This window comes from Salmo trutta, chromosome 13, assembly GCF_901001165.1.
Source record: "Salmo trutta chromosome 13, fSalTru1.1, whole genome shotgun sequence".
Classification (NCBI taxonomy): domain Eukaryota; kingdom Metazoa; phylum Chordata; class Actinopteri; order Salmoniformes; family Salmonidae; genus Salmo; species Salmo trutta.
In genome coordinates, this window is record NC_042969.1 from 55,383,436 (window position 1) to 55,402,487 (window position 19,052).

Sequence of the window (19,052 nt, forward strand, 5' to 3'; positions counted from 1 at the left end):
CCCTTCCCCAATGAATGGAGGCTGTGCTAAAAAAAGGTCTGCATCTCAATATCAGGATGGTTACTGGATGTTTTTTGTTTGTCTCACTATTCTAGGAAAACCCGTAGACACTGTTGTGCGTGAAAAGGCCAGGAGGGCGGCCGTTTCTGAGACACTGGATCCAGCAGGCCTGGCACCGACGATCATTCCACATTCCAAGTCACTTAGGTCACTCGTTTTGCCCATTCTAACGTTCAATCCAACAGTAACTGAATGCCTCGGTCTGTCTGCCTGCTTTATATAGCAAACCACGGCCACGTGACTCACTGTCTGTTGGAGCGATACATTTTTGTGAACGGGGAGGTGTACCTAATAAACTGTTCTGTGTGTGTATTTTTTTCCAAAATTGCACATTAAAACTACAACTGCTCATGCAACAAACAGTTCAATGGCCATGGGCTCTTCTATAATCCAAGCCCACCTTCTGCATTCCAGGGACCACTTTCAGTATAATTGAAAGTGCTGTAGTGAAGGGGCAGACATTTTGAATTTGATGGTCTTATTTGGAAACTGCTGAGGAGTTTGACTTTGGCGGTTCATGACTCATCAGCTAAAGGACGTGTGTGTCAGCAAATGGGAATGCTCATTGGAGTGGATGTCATATTGCATAGTTGAGTTTTCCTAATAATGCAGTCCTAATGATGCAGTCCACTCATGGGGAGAGAAGGGGGAAGCAGAGGCAAGCTGGGCACTCAAATCCTTAGTAATCATCACTAGCACTTTTGGGAGAGAGAATATATTTCACTTATTTTGTATTCAGTGGCAAATAGGTTGGTAACTATGCTTATCACTGCATACAGCACTTAGATGGCTGGCTTAGGCACATTATGTTATTCTCTACACTGAGTGTACAAATCATGATGGCACCAGAGGGGATGGCTGCCGTCTTATCGGCTCTTAACCAACCATGTTATTTTGTTAGTTTTTTTGTTTTAGACATAATGTTGCTGCTACCGTCTCTTATGACCAAAAAGAGCTTCTGGACATCAGAACTGCGATTACTCACCTCAGATTAGACAAATAGTTTTTCTTCAATGAGTCGGACGGGAGGAATATACTACAGACCAGGCCCAGATCCCCGTCAATCGCTGGAGAAAAAAACAGATTTTGCGGGAAAAGATCAGGGTGTCTTATGAGGATCAGGCAACGAGTGGCTAATCTGCCTTTGCCTTCCATCCTGCTAGCTAACACTCAGTCGTTGGAAAATAAATGGGACGAACTGAAAGCATGTATATCCTACCAACAGGACATTAAAAACTGTAATATATTATGTTTCACAGAGTAGTGGCTGAACACTGACATTAAGAACATACAGCTGGCAGGTTATACACTCTATCAGCAAGATAGAACAGCAGCCTCTGGTAAGACACAGGGTGGGGGCCTATGCATATATGTAAACAACAGCTGGTGTATGATATCTAAGGAAGGGTTTGCTCGCCTGAGGTAGAGTATCATGATAAGCTGTAGAGCACACTATCTACCTAGAGAGTTTTCATCTGTATTTTTCGTAGCTGTCTACATACCACCACAGACCGATGCTGGTGCTAAAACCGCACTCAATGAGCTGTATATTGCCATAAGCAAACAGGAAAACGCTCACCCGGAGGCAGCGCTCCTAGTGGCCGGGGACTTTAATGCAGGGAAACTTAAATCAGTTTTACCTCATTTCTATCAGCATGTTAAATGTGCAACCAGAGGGAAAACATTTCTAAACCATCTTTACTCCACACATAGAGACATCTGTACAAAGCTCTCCCTCACCCGCCAATTGGCAAATCTGACCATAATTCTATGCTCCTGATTCCTGCTTACAAGCAAAAACTAAAGCTGAAGCACATGTGACTCGGTCTATAAAAAACTGGTCAGATGAAGCAGATGCTAAAGTGCAGGACTATTTTGCTAGCACAGACTGGAATATGTTCCGGGATTCCTCCGATGGCATTGAGGAGTACACCACATCAGTCATTGGCTTTATCAGTAAGTGCATTGAGGACGTCGTCCCCACAGTGACCGTACGTACATACCCCAACCAGAAGCCATGGATTACATGCAACATTCGCACTGAGCTAAAAGGGTAGAGCTGCCGCGATGCCCTCCGACGAACCATCAAACAGGCAAAGCGTCTATACAGGACTAAGATCGAATCGCACTACACCGGCTCCGATGCTCGTCGGATGTGGCCGGGCTTGCAAACTATTACAGACTACAAAGGGAAGCACAGCCGAGAGATGCCCAGTGACACAAGCCTACCAGATGAGCTAAATAACTCCTATGCTTGCTTCGAGGCAAGTAACACTGAAACATGCATGAGAGCTTCAGCTGTTCCGAATGACTGTGTGATCACCCTCTCCGCAGTCGATGTGACTAAGACCTTTAAACAGGTCAACATTCACAAGGCCGCAGGGCCAGACGGATTACCAGAACGTGTACTCCGAGCATGCGCTGACCAACTAGCAAGTGTCTTCACTGACATTTTCAACCTCTCCCTGCCTGAGTCTGTAATACCAACGTGTTTCAAGCAGACCACCATAGTCCCTGTGCCCAACAACACAAAGGTAACCTGCCTAAATGACTACCAACCCGTAGCACTCATGTCTGTAGCCATGAAATGCTTTGAAAGGCTGGTCATGGCCCACATCTAAATCATTATTCCAGATAGCTTAGACCCACAAAATGTGCATACCGCACCAACAGATCCACAGATGATGCAATCTCTATTGCACTCCACACTGCCCTTTCCAACCTGGACAAAAGGAACACCTATGTGAGAATGCTATTCTTTGACTACAGCTCAGCGTTCAACACCATAGTGCCCTCAAAGCTCATCAGTAAGCTAAGGACCCTGGGACTGAACATCTCCCTTTGCAACTGGATCCTGGACTTCCTGACGGGCCAACCCCAGGTGGTAAGGGTAGGTAACAACACAGCCACCACGCTGATCCTCAACACGGGGACCCCTCAGGGGTGCGTGCTCAGTCCCCTCCTGTACTCCCTGTTCACTGATGACTGCACGGCCAGGCACGACTCCAACACCATCATTAAGTTTGCAGATGACACAACAGTGGTAGGCCTGATCACCGACAACGATGAGACAGCCTATATGGAGGAGGTCAGAGACCTGACTGTGTGGTGCAAGGACAACAACTTCTCCCTCAACATGGTCAAGACTAAGGAGATGATCGTGAACTACAGGAAAAGGAGGAACGAGCACACCCCCATTCTCATCGACAGGGCTGTAGTGGAGCAGGTTGAGAGCTTCAAGTTCCTTGGTGTCCACATCCCCAACAAACTAACATGGTCCAAGCACACCAAGACAGTCGTGAAGAGGGCATGACAAAACCTACTCCCTGTCAACAATACCATACCATGGTTGCCCTTAGTTTGAAGATGTAATCTGGAGACAGGTGTTTTCTCCATCTCTTTAGCTAACATACTGCAATTCCACTGATTTCAAAAGTTGATCCGCCAGAAACTGGAGAGCAACACTTATGTAGCTCCACTACACAATACATAAAAAAGCTGTATTCAACAGGATTACCAACACAGACTGACGAGCTCAAATAGACAGAAGCCTTCAATATGACAGACCAATCCGAACTCCTCTCTTGGCATGTCCAGCCCACTCATTATCTCAGCCAATCATGGCTAGTGGGAAGGTTGCTAACTTTTTCTGTGGCTTAACCAACAAGGCTCGTAATTTAACAATTTGATTTGTATTTACAGATGGCATACACATTTGTTATTAAGGCACATGAAAGTTCACATGTTCGAGAAGGCATTTCTAGCCAAAAATGCAATTTGATAAAATATATATTTTTATGTCTCCTGTGAAGTCGTGACTTGCGACATACGCCTAGTTTCCTGAATCGGGTCACAAATAGCCCTTACACAGCCTGGAGGTGTGTTGGGTCATTGTTCTGTTTAAAAAACAAATGATAGTCCCACTAAGCCCAAACCAGATGGGATGGCATATAACTGCAGAATGCTGTGGTAGCCATGCTGGTTAAGTTTCCTTTGAATTCTAAATAAATTACAGCGTCGCCAGCAAAGCACCCCCACACCATAATACCTCCTCCTCCATGCTTTATGGTGGGAAATACACATGTGGAGATCATCTTATCACCCACACTGCTTCTCACAAAGACACGCGGTTGGAACCAAAAATCTCCAATTTGGACTCCAGACCAAAGGACAGATTTCCACAGGTCTAAGTTCATTGCACGTGTTTCTTGGCCCAAGCAAGTCTCTTCTTATTTTTGGTGTCCTTTCGTAATGGATTCTTTGCAGCAATTTGGCCTGATTCACACAGTCTCCTCTGAACAGTTTATGTTGAGGTGGGTCTGTTACTTGAACTCTGTGAAACATTTATTTGGTCTGTAATTTCTGAGGCCGGTAACTCTAATGAACTTATCTTATGCAGCAGAGGTAACTTTGGGTCTTTCATTCCTGTGGTGGTCCTCATGAGAGCCAGTCTCATCATAGCACTTGATGGTTTTTGCGACTGCACTTGAAGAAACATTCAAAGTTCTTGAAATCTTCCGTATTGACTGACCTTCATTTCTTCAATGCACTTGATAAAAAGCAACATTCTGCTGCTCTGTTTGGATTTTTAAAAGGTCTTTGATTCAGTTGACCATTAATTGTTGCTAGCTAGACTCAAACATTGGTCTCAGTGAAGGGGCAGTAAATTGGTTTAGGACCTGTCTTTCTGACAGAACACAATGTGTATATACTGACAATCACAAGTCTAGCTTTCTAGAGATGAATAGAGGTGTGCCCCAGCGTTCCATTTTAGCTCCTGTGTTGTTCTCAATTTTTATTAATGATTTTGGAAATGGGATGCAACCAGCAAAGTTGCATCTATATGCAGATGATACAGTCATATATTCATGTGCTCCTTCTCTGATTCAGGCTGTTAAAGAGCTCCAGACTGCTTTTCAGTCACTGCAGGCCTCCCTTTATGGTCTCAAACTGGTCTTGAATGTACAGAAAAACGAAATTCATGACCTTTACCAGAGCTAGAACTCTGCTCGAGAAGGTTAGCATTGTCACGTCTGGTGGCTTATCCATTGAAAAAGTGTCATCCTACAAATACCTAGGTATATGGTTGGATGACAAGTTGTCCTTTAAAGTTCATGTGGATAATCTTGTGAGGAAGCTTAAATTGAAACTGGGTTTTTATTTTTGTAATAAGGCTTGCTTCCCGCTTATGGCTAGAAAGAAGCTTGTTCGGGCCACTTTTCTGTAATTGATTATGGTGACTTGTAGTATATGGATGCAACCTCCTCCGTCTTACAGAGACTGGACTCCGCTTTATTACAAATGCCAAGTCACTTATCCACCATTGAACCTTGTACCAAATGGTAGGTTGGACCTCACTTTATATGAGCAGAAAGATACATTTATATGTGTTCATCTACAAAGCCCTTTTGGGTAAACTCTCTCTGTAGTCTGGTCTCCTTCACCACCAGCAGTTACCATACTCGGTCTGCTAGGTGGTTACTACTTAAAGTCCCCAGGACATGCACAGTATTAGGCAAGACTGCCTTCTCTTCTTGTGCACCAAAGACATGGAATAGTCTACAATCCATGCTTCATCTAGATATGTTAGTGCCACTGAATGAATTTAAAATATTGATGGGAGACTCTGTTTACGGAGGAGTGTAAATATTTTTTTTTAGGCTGGATCGTGTTGTGTTGTATGTTTTAATTATGTAATGTATTGATTGTTGCTGCCTTCTTTGCCTGATCTCCCTTGAAATATAGACTCTGGGTCTCAATGGGCTTTTCCTGGTTAAATTAAAAATTAATAAAAATTAAAGTAATGATGGACTGTCGCTTCTCTTTGCTTATGTGAGCTGTTCTTGCCATAATATGGACTTGGTATTTTACCAAATAAGGCTATCTTCTGTTTACCCCCCTACCTTGTCACAACACAACTGATTGGCTCAAACACATTAAGAAGGAAAGAAATTCCACAAATTAACTTTTAACAAGGCACACCTGTTAATTGAAATGCATTCCAGGTGACTACATCATGAAGCTGGTTGAAAGAATGTTTGGGGTCACTTAGAAATGTCCTTGTTGTTGAAAGAAAAGCACATTCTTTGGTCCATTAAAATAACATAAAAGTGTAGACATGTTTAATGTTGTAATTGTAGCTGGAAACAGCTGATTCTTTTATTTTTTTAAGGAACATCTACATAGGCCCATTATCAGCAACCATCACTCCTGTGTTCCAATGGCATATTTATTTATTTTTTAACCTTTATTTAACTAGACAAGTCAGTTAAGAACAAATTCTTATTTTCAATGGCCTAGGAACAGTGGGTTAACTGCCTTGTTCAGGGCAGAACGACAGATTTTTACCTTGTCAGTGTAACAGGGTTGGTTATGTTTCCACTTGCCAACAAAGAAATGTGTACTTAATGTTCAAGCATTCGTATTGGTTGGTTCAACTGATGACAATAAGGTGTGTTGTGATTGGCCCCGCTTGCAGATAGGGGGAGATCGCGAACGTCAGGTCTTCCCAGTATGAAAATGTGATGCAAGGGGTAGGTCACGTTCTGAACACTGTTTTATATTTTACAATGTGTACAAGTTTGCTGTACGTTACTGATTTATACATGTGTGGGTATATGGTACCTGTTAGGGATTGAGGGGCTTTATGGAATGTGCTTTGGCATATGATTGCTGTAGATAAGTGTTAGCTAGCATACACCGTTGTAATGGTCACATAAGCCCACTGCTAACACAGTTGTCTTCATGCTACAGCTTTTGCCATCGACAGCCATCAGTATCATTAAGCCCTGCACAACTACCGTGCTGTTTCTCATTTAACAACAGGTATTTACACATGTTATATTTTGTATTGTATTTTTGTATTTTGTGACCCCAGTATGAAAATGTGATGCAAGGGCTTTTGCCATCGACAGCCATCAGTATCATTAAGCCCTGCACAACTACCGTGCTGTTTCTCATTTAACAACAGGAATAAATTATGCTCAACTGGGACCACTGGCTGATGTGAGTTATTAGGAGAAAACACAACGCAAGGAGAGTACGATATACATCTGTTACATCAGCTCGGGGATTCAATCTTGCAACCTTACAGTTACTAGTCTAACATTCTAACCACTAGGCTACCTGCCGCCATGTTGTGTTAGCTAATCCAAGTTAATAATTTTAAAAGGCTAATTGATTGTTAGACAACCTTTTTGCAATTATGTTAGCACTGCTGAAAACTGCTGTTCTGATTAAAGAAGCAATAAAACTGTCCGCCTTTAGACGAGTTGAGTATCTGGATGCTGGCTAGTTGCAACTCTGGGATGCTGGCCTTCTAGGCAGAGTTGCAAAGAGAAAGCCATATCTCAGACTGGGTGATAAAAAGAAAAGATTAAGATGGGCAAAAGAACACAGACACTGGACAGAGGGACTATGCCTAGAAGGCCAGCATCCCGGTGTCACCTCTTCACTGTTGATGTTGATACTGGTGTTTAGCGGGTACTATTTAATGAAGCTGCCAGGACTTGTGAGGTGTCTGTTTCTCAAACTAGACACTCTAATGTACTTGTCGTCTTGCTCAGTTGTGCACCGGGGCCTCCCACTCCTCTTTCTATTCTGGTTAGAGCCAGTTTGCGCTGTTCTGTGAAGGGAGTAGTACACAGCGTTGTACAAGATCTTCAGTTTCTTGGCAATTTTTCGCATGGAATAGCCATCATTTCTCAGAACAAGAATAGACTGATGATTTTCAGAAGAAAGTTCTTTGTTTCTGGCTATTTTGAGCCTGTAATTGAACCCACAATGCTGATGCTGCAAATACTCAACTAGTCTAAAGAAGGTCAGTTTTATTGCTTCTTTAATCAGAAAAACAATTTTCAGCTGTGCTAACATAATTGCATAAGGGTTTTCTAATGATCAATTAGCCTTTTAAAATGATCTACTCGTATTAGCTAACACAACGTGCCATTGGAACACAGGTGTGAGGGTTGCTGATAATGGGCCTCTGTACGCCTATGTAGATATTCCATTGAAAATCAGCCGTTTCCAGCTACAATAGTCATTTACAACATTAACAATGTCTTCACTGTATTTCTGATAAATTGTATGTTATTTTAATGGACAGAAAATTTGCTTTTCTTTCAAAACAATTACATTTCTGAGTGACCCCAAACTTTTAAACGGTAGTGTATAGACAGTGCAGGAAAGTATTCAGACCCCGGAAAGTATTCAGACCCCTTTTTAAATGAAATGTCTTCCTCATCAATCTACACACAATTGCCCATAATGACAAAGCGTAAACAGGTTTTTAGAAATGTTAGCAAACCTATAAAAAAAAACAGATACCTTGTTTACATACAGTACCAGTCAAAAGTTTGGAAACACCTACTCATTCAAGGGTTCTTTTTATTTTTACTATTTTCTACATTGTCTAACAATAGTGAAGACATCAGAACTATGAAATAACACATATGGAATCATGTAGTTACCAAAAAAGTGTTAAACAAATCAAAATCTATTTTATATTTAAGATTCTTTAAGAAGCCACCCTTTGCCTTGAAGACAGCTTTGCATACTCTTGGTATTCTCTCAACCAGCATCACCTGGAATGCTTTTCCAACAGTCTTGAAGGAGTTCCCATATATGCTGAGCACTTGTTGGCTGCTTTTCCTTCACTTTGCGGTCCAACTCATCCCAAACAATCCCAATTGGGTTGAGGTCAGGTGATTGTGGAGTCCAGGTCATCTGATGCAGCACTCCATCACTCTCCTTGGTAAAATAGCCCTTACACAGCCTGGGGGTGAGTTGGGTCATTGTCCTGTTGGAAAAACAAATGATAATCCCACAAAGCACAAACCAGATGGGAAGTTGTATCGCTGCAGAATGCTGTGGTAGCCATGCTGGTTAACTTCTCTAGGACCGGCGGGACAAATTCGTCCCACCTACGTAACAGCCAGTTGAATCCTGTGGCGCGATTTTCAAATACCTTTGAAATGCTATTACTTCAATTTCTCAAACATATGACTATTTTACAGCTATTTAAAGACAAGACTCTCGTTAATCTAACCACACTGTCCGATTTCAAAAAGGCTTTACAACGAAAGCAAAACATTAGATTATGTCAGCAGAGTACCCAGCCAGAAATAATCAGACACCCATTTTTCAAGCTAGCATATAATGTCACAAAAACCCAGAAGACAGCTAAATGCAGCACTAACCTTTGATGATCTTCATCAGATGACACACCTAGGACATTATGTTATACAATACATGCATGTTTTGTTCAATCAAGTTCATATTTATATCAAAAAACAGCTTTTTACATTAGCATGTGACGTTCAGAACTAGCATACCCCCCGCAAACTTCCGGCGAATTTACTAACAATTTACTAAATTACTCACGATAAACGTTCACAAAAAGCATAACAATTATTTTAAGAATTATAGATACATTACTCCTCTATGCACTCGATATGTCCGATTTTAAAATAGCTTTTCAGTGAAAGCACATTTTGCAATATTCTAAGTAGATAGCCCGGCATCACAGGGCTAGCTATTTAGACACCCACCAAGTTTAGCCTTCACCAAACTCCGATTTACTATTAGAAAAGTTTGATTACCTTTCCTGTTCTTCGTCAGAATGCACTCCCAGGACTTCTACTTCAATAACAAATGTAGGTTTGGTCCAAAATAATCCATAGTTATGTTCCAACAGCGACGTTTTGTTCGTGCGTTCTAGACACTATCCCAATGGTAAATAACGGTCATGCGCACGGCGCATTTCGTGACAAAATATTTCTAAATATTTCATTACCGTACTTCGAAGCATGTCAACCGCTGTTTAAAATCAATTTTTATGCCATTTTTCTCGTAAAAAAGCGATAATATTCTGACCGGGAATCTGCAATTAGGTAAACAGCCGAAAGAAAATACAGCACGGGGTGGAATCGGGCGCGCGCCTAAGCCCTTTGTCCTCTGATCGGCCACTTGGCAAAGGCGATTATGTGTTTCAGCCTGGGGCTGCCTCGACATCGTTCAGGTTTTTCCCGGGCTCTGAGAGCCTATTGGAGCCGTAGGAAGTGTCACGTTACAGCTAAGATCCTGACTCTTCAATAAACAGAAGCAAGAACAACAACACCCTGTCAGACAGGCCACTTCCTGCATGAAATCTTCTCAGGTTTTTGCCTGCCATAGGAGTTCTGTTATACTCACAGACACCATTCAAACAGTTTTAGAAACTTTAGGGTGTTTTCTATCCAAAGCCAATAATTATATGCAAATTCTAGTTACTGGGCAGGAGTAGTAACCAGATTAAATCGGGTACGTTTTTTTATCCGGCCGTGCAAATACTGGCCCCTATCCCCAACAGGTTAAGTGTGCCTTGAATTGGTCTTTTACCAAATAGGGCTATCTTCTGTAAACCACCCCTACCTTGTCACAACACAGCTGATTGACTCAAACGCATTTAAAAGGCAAGACATTCTGAAAGCTGTCATCAAGGCAAAGGCTGGCTACTTTGATGAATCTCAAATATAAAATATATTTTGATTTGTTTAACCTGTCTGGGCTAGGGGGCAGTATTGAGAATTTTGGAAAAATATGTTCCCATTTTTAACTGCCTCCTACACCAACTCAGAAGCTAGGATATGCATATTATTGTTCAGGTTTGGATAGAAAACACTCTGAATTTTCTAAAACTGTTTGAATGGTGTCTGTGAGTATAACAGAACTCCTATGGCAGGCAAAAACCTGACAAGGTTTCAAGCAGGAAGTACCCTGTCTGACAAGGAGTCGTGCGTCTTGCATCTTTTTATTGAAAAGTAAGGATCTTAGCTGTAACGTGACAATTCCCAGGGCTCCAATAGGCTCTCAGAGCCCGCGAAAACCCTGAAGGTTTACGAGGGAGCCTCAGGTTGAAACATATTATCGCCTTTTGTAAGTGGATGCTGAGACGACCTTTGAATGATGCGCGTGCATGAGTCGCTTCTGAGGAGAAATTTTATTCGGCTGTTTAGGCTCAATGCATACTCCCGGTCGGAATATTATCACTAATCTACGAGTTGAATGGCATAAAAATTGGTTTTAAACAGCGGTTGACATGCTTCGAAGTACGGTAATGGAATATTTAGACATTTTTGACAAGCCAACGCGCCATGCGCGGGACCGTGAAAAAGCATTCTAGAACTCACGAACAAAACGTCGCTGTTTGGATATAACGATGGATTATTTGGGACCAAACCAACATTTGTTATTGAAGTAGAAGTCCTGGCAGTGTATTCTGATGAAGAACAAGCAAGGTAAGAACATTTTTCTTATAGGAAATGTGATTTTGATGAAGGCTAATCTTGCCGGGTGTCTAAATAGCTAGCCCTGTAATGCCGGGCTATGTACTTAGATTATTGCAAAATGTGCTTCATCCGAAAAGCTATTTTAAAATCGGACATATCGAGTGCATAGAGGGGTAATGTATCTATAATTCTTAAAATAATTGTTATGCTTTTTGTGAACGTTTATCGTGAGTAATTTAGCAAACTGTTAGTAAATTCAACGGAAGTTTGCGGTGGTTATGCTTTTTCTGAACGTCACATGCTAATGTAAAAAGCTGGTTTTTGATATAAATATGAACTTGATTGAACAGACATGCATGTATTGTATAACACAATGTCCTAGGTGTGTCATCTGATGAAGATCATCAAAGGTTAGTGCTGCATTTAGCTGTGGTTTGGGTTTATGTGACATGATATGCTAGCTTGAAAAATGGGTGTCAGATTTTTTCTGGCTGGGCACTCTACTGACATAATCTAATGTTTTGCTTTCGTTGTAAAGCCTTTTTGAAATCGGACAGTGGGGTTAGATTAACGAGATTCTTGTCTTTAAATAGCTGTGAAATAGTCATATGTTTGAGAAATTGAAGTTATAGTATTTCTAACGATTCAAAAATCGCGCCACTGGAATTCCAGTAGCTGTTACGTAGGTGGGACGAAATCGTCCCACATACCCCAGAGAGGTTAACACTTTTTTTGGTTACTACATGATTCCATATATGTTATTTCATAGTTTGATGTCTTCGCTATTATTCTACAATGTAGAAAATAGTAAAAATAAATAAAAAACCTTGAATGAGTAGGTGTGTCCAAACTTTTGACTGGTACTGTATATATATTTCTATTTTTTTTTCTTCGTTGTTGGACATAAAAGACTGTAAAAACACAAGTTAATAGAGAGACACGTTAACATATACAAATTTAAGCAAGGTTTGAAATTATCATGTTTTGGTCAAATATCATATCTGTTTGGGATTCTTGCGGTCAAATTGCAGTCTACAAATAATTTGTAACTATGTTCCGGCCCCCGACCATCCGCTCACAAAAATATCGTCCCGCTGCTAAATCTAGTTGATGATCCCTGGACTAAAGACTTAAAAATGATTATTTAATGTGTCTTCTCCCCTTTATCTACACTGATTGAAGTGGATTTAACAAGTGGAATCAATAAAGGATCATAGCTTTCACCTGAGTTCACCTGATCTGTTGTGGGAGAGGGGGTGGTTGCTGAGTAGTACAATTTCTCCACTCTGCAGAGGAGTATTTGTCTCTGCTAATACAGGAGTAATAAAGGCCTAGTGCTCCAAAACATTTTTTTAAACTATTTTAAAAACAATGTATTTCTCAAGGGGTGCTGCAGCACCCTCAGCACCCCTACTTCCTGCGGCTAGGCTTAACAATTTCTTTGAAAGGTCTGTTTGCTCTCTAGCGTGTACTGAATATGACATAATGCTACATCGCTATCTCACTTCTAAGTTGAAATATTTTTTAATCCGACATTAACATTTGTAGCATGGTTCCTGAGATACATAACAAACGACTCTGCTTTTGTTTGGGTACATTTATGCTATTTTCTGTTATCCAACTTGAAATTGCTTTGGAACTCTTTTGCTGTCGTGATAGGTGGATAATAAGCCGCCAAATGCATCGCTTCCTGGTTGTCATTGTTGTGGTGTCATAGAAAATCACAGATCTTAATGGAATATTAAAGGGCAAAACACATATAGAACATTTGAAATAGAAGGGTTTGTTCTGCCACTCAATTTGCATTTCATTTACCTAGGCTTAGTTATATATACCTGTCAGGAGAAAAGGATCTGTAGTCATGTTGTAAAAATAATGCAGTTGGGATATAGTCACTCCACTCAATTTGTTCCCGGCAAGCTCATTTACATTTGACTCCCCATGCTGTGAGTTGAGAGTCGAGTTTTAATGCATTTCACTGACAGGCTTAAAATACAACAGGAGCTTGAGCATCAAGGGGAAGACGGCGCATCCAAACAAATATATTAATCAGCACAAACTTTGAGGAGCTGGCGTTTTGGCAGCGGGTCAGTCTGTGTGTGTTGTTGCTGTTTTACATTCGTTCAGGCTTCAGAGGTGTTTCAGACATCCTAGGTCACTGTCGCCTGTGTCTGTTCCTATTTAGAAGTCAGTACGTCAACCCTTTTTCTGCCGATGCATAGATGAAAATGGAAGGGGAATGAGAGAAAATGTCCAGAATACCTGCCAGCCAAAGTCATTTGAAATCCAAATGAAGGTCCAAAATAAAGATGCCTTCTGGAAATGATTGATTTCTGCCTAAGATTGACAAAGAATCAATGCTGGGATTGAATAATGAAATGGCTTGAATTGGGTAGGGGCGCTCCAGCGCTCTTAGAAATATATGTAGATTGTGTCGCTCACATATAGAGGCTCTCTCTCATACTCAAATTATTTGTAGTCCTCAAAGGACACCTCTTTTGGGGGAGAGCTTGGTCATTGGGTTTAGGCTAGTCCTTAGTTTATATCTGAACATGTTTGGGTTTCAAAGAGACAATTATTCTATGCTTTCCTATCTGTTAAATTGTGGTTGTTTGGCATTTTTCATCTCCCTCTGTCTGGCGCATCTCCCTCTTACAGTTACATCAGATTTTGGGTTGAGTTTGGAACAGCATGTGTTATGCAAACCTTTGTTAGTGTAATTACACTATAAGTGTGTGTGTGTGTGTGTGTGTGTGTGTGTGTGTGTGTGTGTGTGTGTGTGTGTGTGTGTGTGTTGTTTGTTGAACACTTTTGGATGTTGTCCTCTGTATTAACTGCTTAAATGAATGCATCTCCTCCAGTCTACCTATAGCGTGACAAACCCAACTCAGAAAAATATTTATCTTGATTCACTGTTTCAGTGCAGCATCATTGATGTTGTTCTACCTTTTCCTTGTTCTAGGTAAGTGGGAGAGCTCTTTAAACCTGTTTGTGTGCCAGAGGGGGAATGGGGGCACGTGATCCTCCTGGGTGTGCAGGGACTTCACAAGAGACACAGTAAGACAACAGCTCCTCACTGTACTCAGCACTCAACATTACATGACGTTCCTGCTCTTTGATGTATGCTTCTCTCTCCTGTGTACAGTACCTCACACGAAGAGGAACATTTTCTTTGTATGTTGCATTTCAAGCTGTTTAATTGGGATTGATTTGGTCAAATCAAATGTGTTATTCTTAGTCATGTTTGATGGGGAACTAGGGGCAGAGACTTAGTTTGAGATGCTATTATTGGGATATTGATGATATGTTACCTGTGATGATAGGGTTAACATTATCTAAAGTACATATACAGTACTATAGTTACTCATGCATATTATATCACTCTTACCTTGTAGTTAAGTTGAACCAGAAACTTTTACTTTAAACCAGGAAGTTTTATTTTGGTCAATGCACAAGTAGTACTCAAGGCGATTTTGTGCAGAGGGGCACCTTCCCTTATTCCAGGCTCTGTGGTGGTCATAGTATGCACTGGAGCTCGGAGCATTGCTCTCTTTTACTAAGTAGACCTTCTCTAGCGGGATTGCCTTGGCCTCAGACGTCAGGGGTTTGTGTTAAATAAAATGTCTCTAGGCCTCGTCTTTGACACCGGTGTCCGCTTCTATTATGTCACCCGTACAAGATGCGGGGCTGAGGACGATGAGGCCCACCTCTTTTCCCCAGGAATATTTGCTAAAAAAAGTAAATGACACATGAACATGTGTAGGTAGAGGATGTGACTGAAATGTTAGTTCTGAGATGAAGACATACAGTACCCCTAGTGACAGAGTAAGGAAACAATTGTGAGATGGTGCCTGTATGTTTTCATTATAACGTAGGCATCACCAATATGTAGCCAACAACAGTTGTAAACCTGACATAGGCTATAAATAATACAGTATGTCAGCCAAGGTTACATATAACTGCAATGGTTAAATGTCACTATTTTGACATTCTAATGACACCATGTCGCACCACGTAAAAATTATACTAAAACTGCAATGATGCCTCTGTATGGACCATTTACTATACGTCATTAAATCCTTTCGACGTTACCAAAGCCCAAGCATGAATAAACAAACTGGTCCCATGTTACCATCTATCAAAAATAATACATTATACATTTGTTTCTTAATCATAAGGATGATGGCTATATTTCTCACTTTGATCAAATATCACTTACAGTGGTTTTAGTAAATTGGTAAATTGTGGTGGGATGGTCATGTTATCATTCCCTTATGGAGACATCTTCTGTTTACCAAAACAACACAATTTCACATAGATGGAAGGGTGATTTAAACACGTTTTGGAATACAGCAGCTTGCAGTTGCATTACGTTCATTGCATGCATCCAATGCACCAATTTCAGGCTGCACATTGTTTACTTTAGATCTGCTTAAAACTATTGCAGCCATCTCATGGACTTTATTGCTAAAAAGACAGGTTTCCTGTTGCAAGTATTATATTATATTATATAAGTATTATAGATTCACAGTAAGCATGTGGTTAGGATGAAGGATTGGACACTTATTCCTCTAAGGTTTTCCTGGCTGGTGTATTATGTCTCCATGGTTCCCTGTGGCTAGAATCTCTGAGCCTACTCAACATGGTAGACATGGTATTAGCCAGCTGTCTCTCTGGCCCTGTCCAAGTACTCTTCATACTGTAACTGCCCTCCTTCCTTCTTTCTTTGGTTTTTCCCTTCCTTCCTGCTGTCCTTTCTTCTTCCTTCCTTTGTTTGTTTTTTCTTTCCTTCCTTCCTTCTAACCTTCCTTTAATTTAGTACTGCTCTGAAAAGAGTGGAGAGGTAGGTCAAATAATTTGCTAGAAACTACCGTGGGATCACCACCATATCAGTATCAAATCTCTAGTACTTTTAGAAAAGTATTCAAGACAGGTAGCATAGAGGGACTTAGGGGAAGAATAAGGGAGAGAAGCAAAATATGTTGATTATTTAACTGAACTTCCCCCTGGTTTCCTCCCTGACTAAGTGTGTGTTGCCGTCTGCTGTGTGGGAGCTAGCCACCTCATCACACAGAGTGACTGTAAAGCCTTGCAGGTGCCTGTCAATCTTGGTTGACTGCAGAGCTTGTCCTACTAATCATCCTCCCTCCCTGTGCCTGGTAAGACAGTGGGATATGTGCTGCCAGTGCTAGTCTCCCCACTCTAGGCTCCCTGGCTGGGCCTGAGACAGCTGTAGTGTACCATCTGAATCAGACATGAACCAGCCATACCCGTCTGTTGCTAGCGGCACAAGCCCAACCCTCCCCTACACCACCTGGGGGATTGAGAATACTAGACAGGGTCCCTGGTTCTCTGGAAGGTTGCCCCACTCAGGCTCCATCTGCAGCGCTCCACGACCTGGCTCACACAATCATATCATGGGTCTGAGAGGCAGCCCGGCACCTGTCCTCCCGGGGCCCTAGCTAGCTATAGTCCCAAATTGGACAATGGAGCGAACATATTACGAAGACTGTTGTGGTCCTCTCTCAGCCATGTTACGGCAATCAGAGCATGTCTCCACTGTTATCAGCTACGGAAAAGCTGACCAGGTGGACTGTGGACTCAGTGCCTGTAAAAAAAGGTCCACAACAGTAAATGTGTGTTTTTACCAGACTCTGATAATCCTCCTGACCTGAAAGAGAAAATACAACCCTGGTGGTGTGAGTCATCAGTTCTCTGAGCAAGGTGGCCACTATAACCTTGTTTTAAACTGGTTTTGCTGATGTGTTTTTATGTTGTTGTTTTATTATACTGACTCTTGACCAGAGAAAAATCCATGCACCAAAGCCAGAGAAACGTTGTTTCAAGGTGAACTCCTATGTCTGTAGCGAATTTGCTTTTCCAATCTGGTTTGTATTACTTTCTCTAAAGACACGTTGCTTTGTGCGTGTCCTTATCGCTGATGAAATGGATCCCAAGCCACACCGGGTAATTCAATATCTCAAATGATATTAGTCTCTGTCAGGTCTACAGAGACACAGAGAGAGATCTTTGGACATTAGTCCTCATTAAAATATCAACAGGAAAGGACATGTGTCATGATGTTCAAATCAAACCAGGGGTTCAGGGACAAAGCCAAGGGAATACATCTATATCACCCCCTCCCCTCAGGAAAAGTTGTCTGAATAATTTTCATGAATTAACCCTCTAAAAATGTGTTTTGTGCAGTACATTCATTTGGGTTTAGCTTTAATGGCTGGAGATTGTTCTACTTCCAAGTTGTCACTGTCAGAATTGAAGTGACTTAATTGTCTATAAAAATATGTTTTTGAATTACTGTACTTTACTGTTGGCCAGGCAATACCTAGTTAAACCATATAATGTATTATTTAGTTTAGATTACTCCTTATTCACCTCCAAAATGTTGATAAAAAAAAGTTGATCAACTGGACAAAACTCTGCTGCTGAAAATCTGCTTCGATTGATACTGTGCCCTTGCATTATTTAAAAGCTCTTTGAATAATTTACCAACTCAGCAAATGATATATGCACTGACTTACTTATGAGAGGTGTCCGTTGGATGGCTACCGTAGGATTGATGGCTGGATGGCTACCGTAGGATTGATCACTGCTGTATTGCAATAGGGTGCAGAACGCAGTGGGTACTGTTGGCTGGGCCCTATTGAATATTCATGACGGTGAGGCAGTCATCCTCTCTGGGCACTTGCATAAATATTAATGAGGGAAATCATCAGCTGTTTCAGATGAAACAATTACATCTTTGAAAATGGGTAACAAATGCATTTTGTAATCTAGAACTCAGGTCCCCATGTGTCATTTTGGCAACCGATGCGGATACTTTGTGGAAATGGCATGTACTTTTCTTTTAGTAAACATTTTATGGCTTTTAAACATCAGAACATTGAAAATCAAACATCAAATCAACTCATGTTTTCAAAACTACTACTTCCAATGTGTTTGATATTCGGCATTCATAGTTATCAATATTGTTGAATGGTAAGTGGTACTAGTGAAATTCTGTGGTGCTTTGAATGTGAATTCAACAAATAATACAATTATAGTCTAAGAAAATAACAAATACCTTTCCCTACAGAGTAAAGAGGGCAAGGTTTACAGCAGAGTGCTTTTACCATTCATCTCACCTACCTACTGAGGTCCTATATGATGTGATTTATGAATAATCTTGTTTGAAGGTTTTTTACATTTACATTTTACATTTAAGTCATTTAGCAGACGCTCTTATCCAGAGCGACTTACAAATCACCTTAAGATATCCAGTGGAACAACCACTTTACAATAGTGCATCTAAATCTTTCGGGGGGGGGGGGTAGAAGGTGCCGTTCCCCTCACAGCTCCGTAGGCAAGCACCATGGACTTGTAGCGGATGCGAGCTTCAACTGGAAGCCAGTGGAGAGAGCGGAGGAGCGGGGTGACGTGAGAGAACTTGGGAAGGTTGAACACCAGACGGGCTGCGGCGTTCTGGATGAGTTGTAGGGGTTTAATGGCACAGGCAGGGAGCCCAGCCAACAGCGAGTTGCAGTAATCCAGACGGGAGATGACAAGTGCCTGGACTAGGACCTGCGCCGCTTCCTGTGTGAGGCAGGGTTGTACTCTGCGAATGTTGTAGAGCATGAACCTACAGGATCGGGTCACCGCCTTGATGTTAGTGGAGAACGACAGGGTGTTGTCCAGGGTCACGCCAAGGTTCTTAGCACTCTGGGAGGA

General features: G+C 41.4%; 1 protein-coding gene across 2 annotated transcripts in view; it reads left to right on the forward strand.

The window, feature by feature from the left end:
* Positions 1–19,052, forward strand: part of LOC115206071 (limbic system-associated membrane protein-like) — a 760,567-nt gene that overhangs the window by 381,781 nt on the left and 359,734 nt on the right. The gene's annotated exons all lie outside the window — the stretch shown is intronic.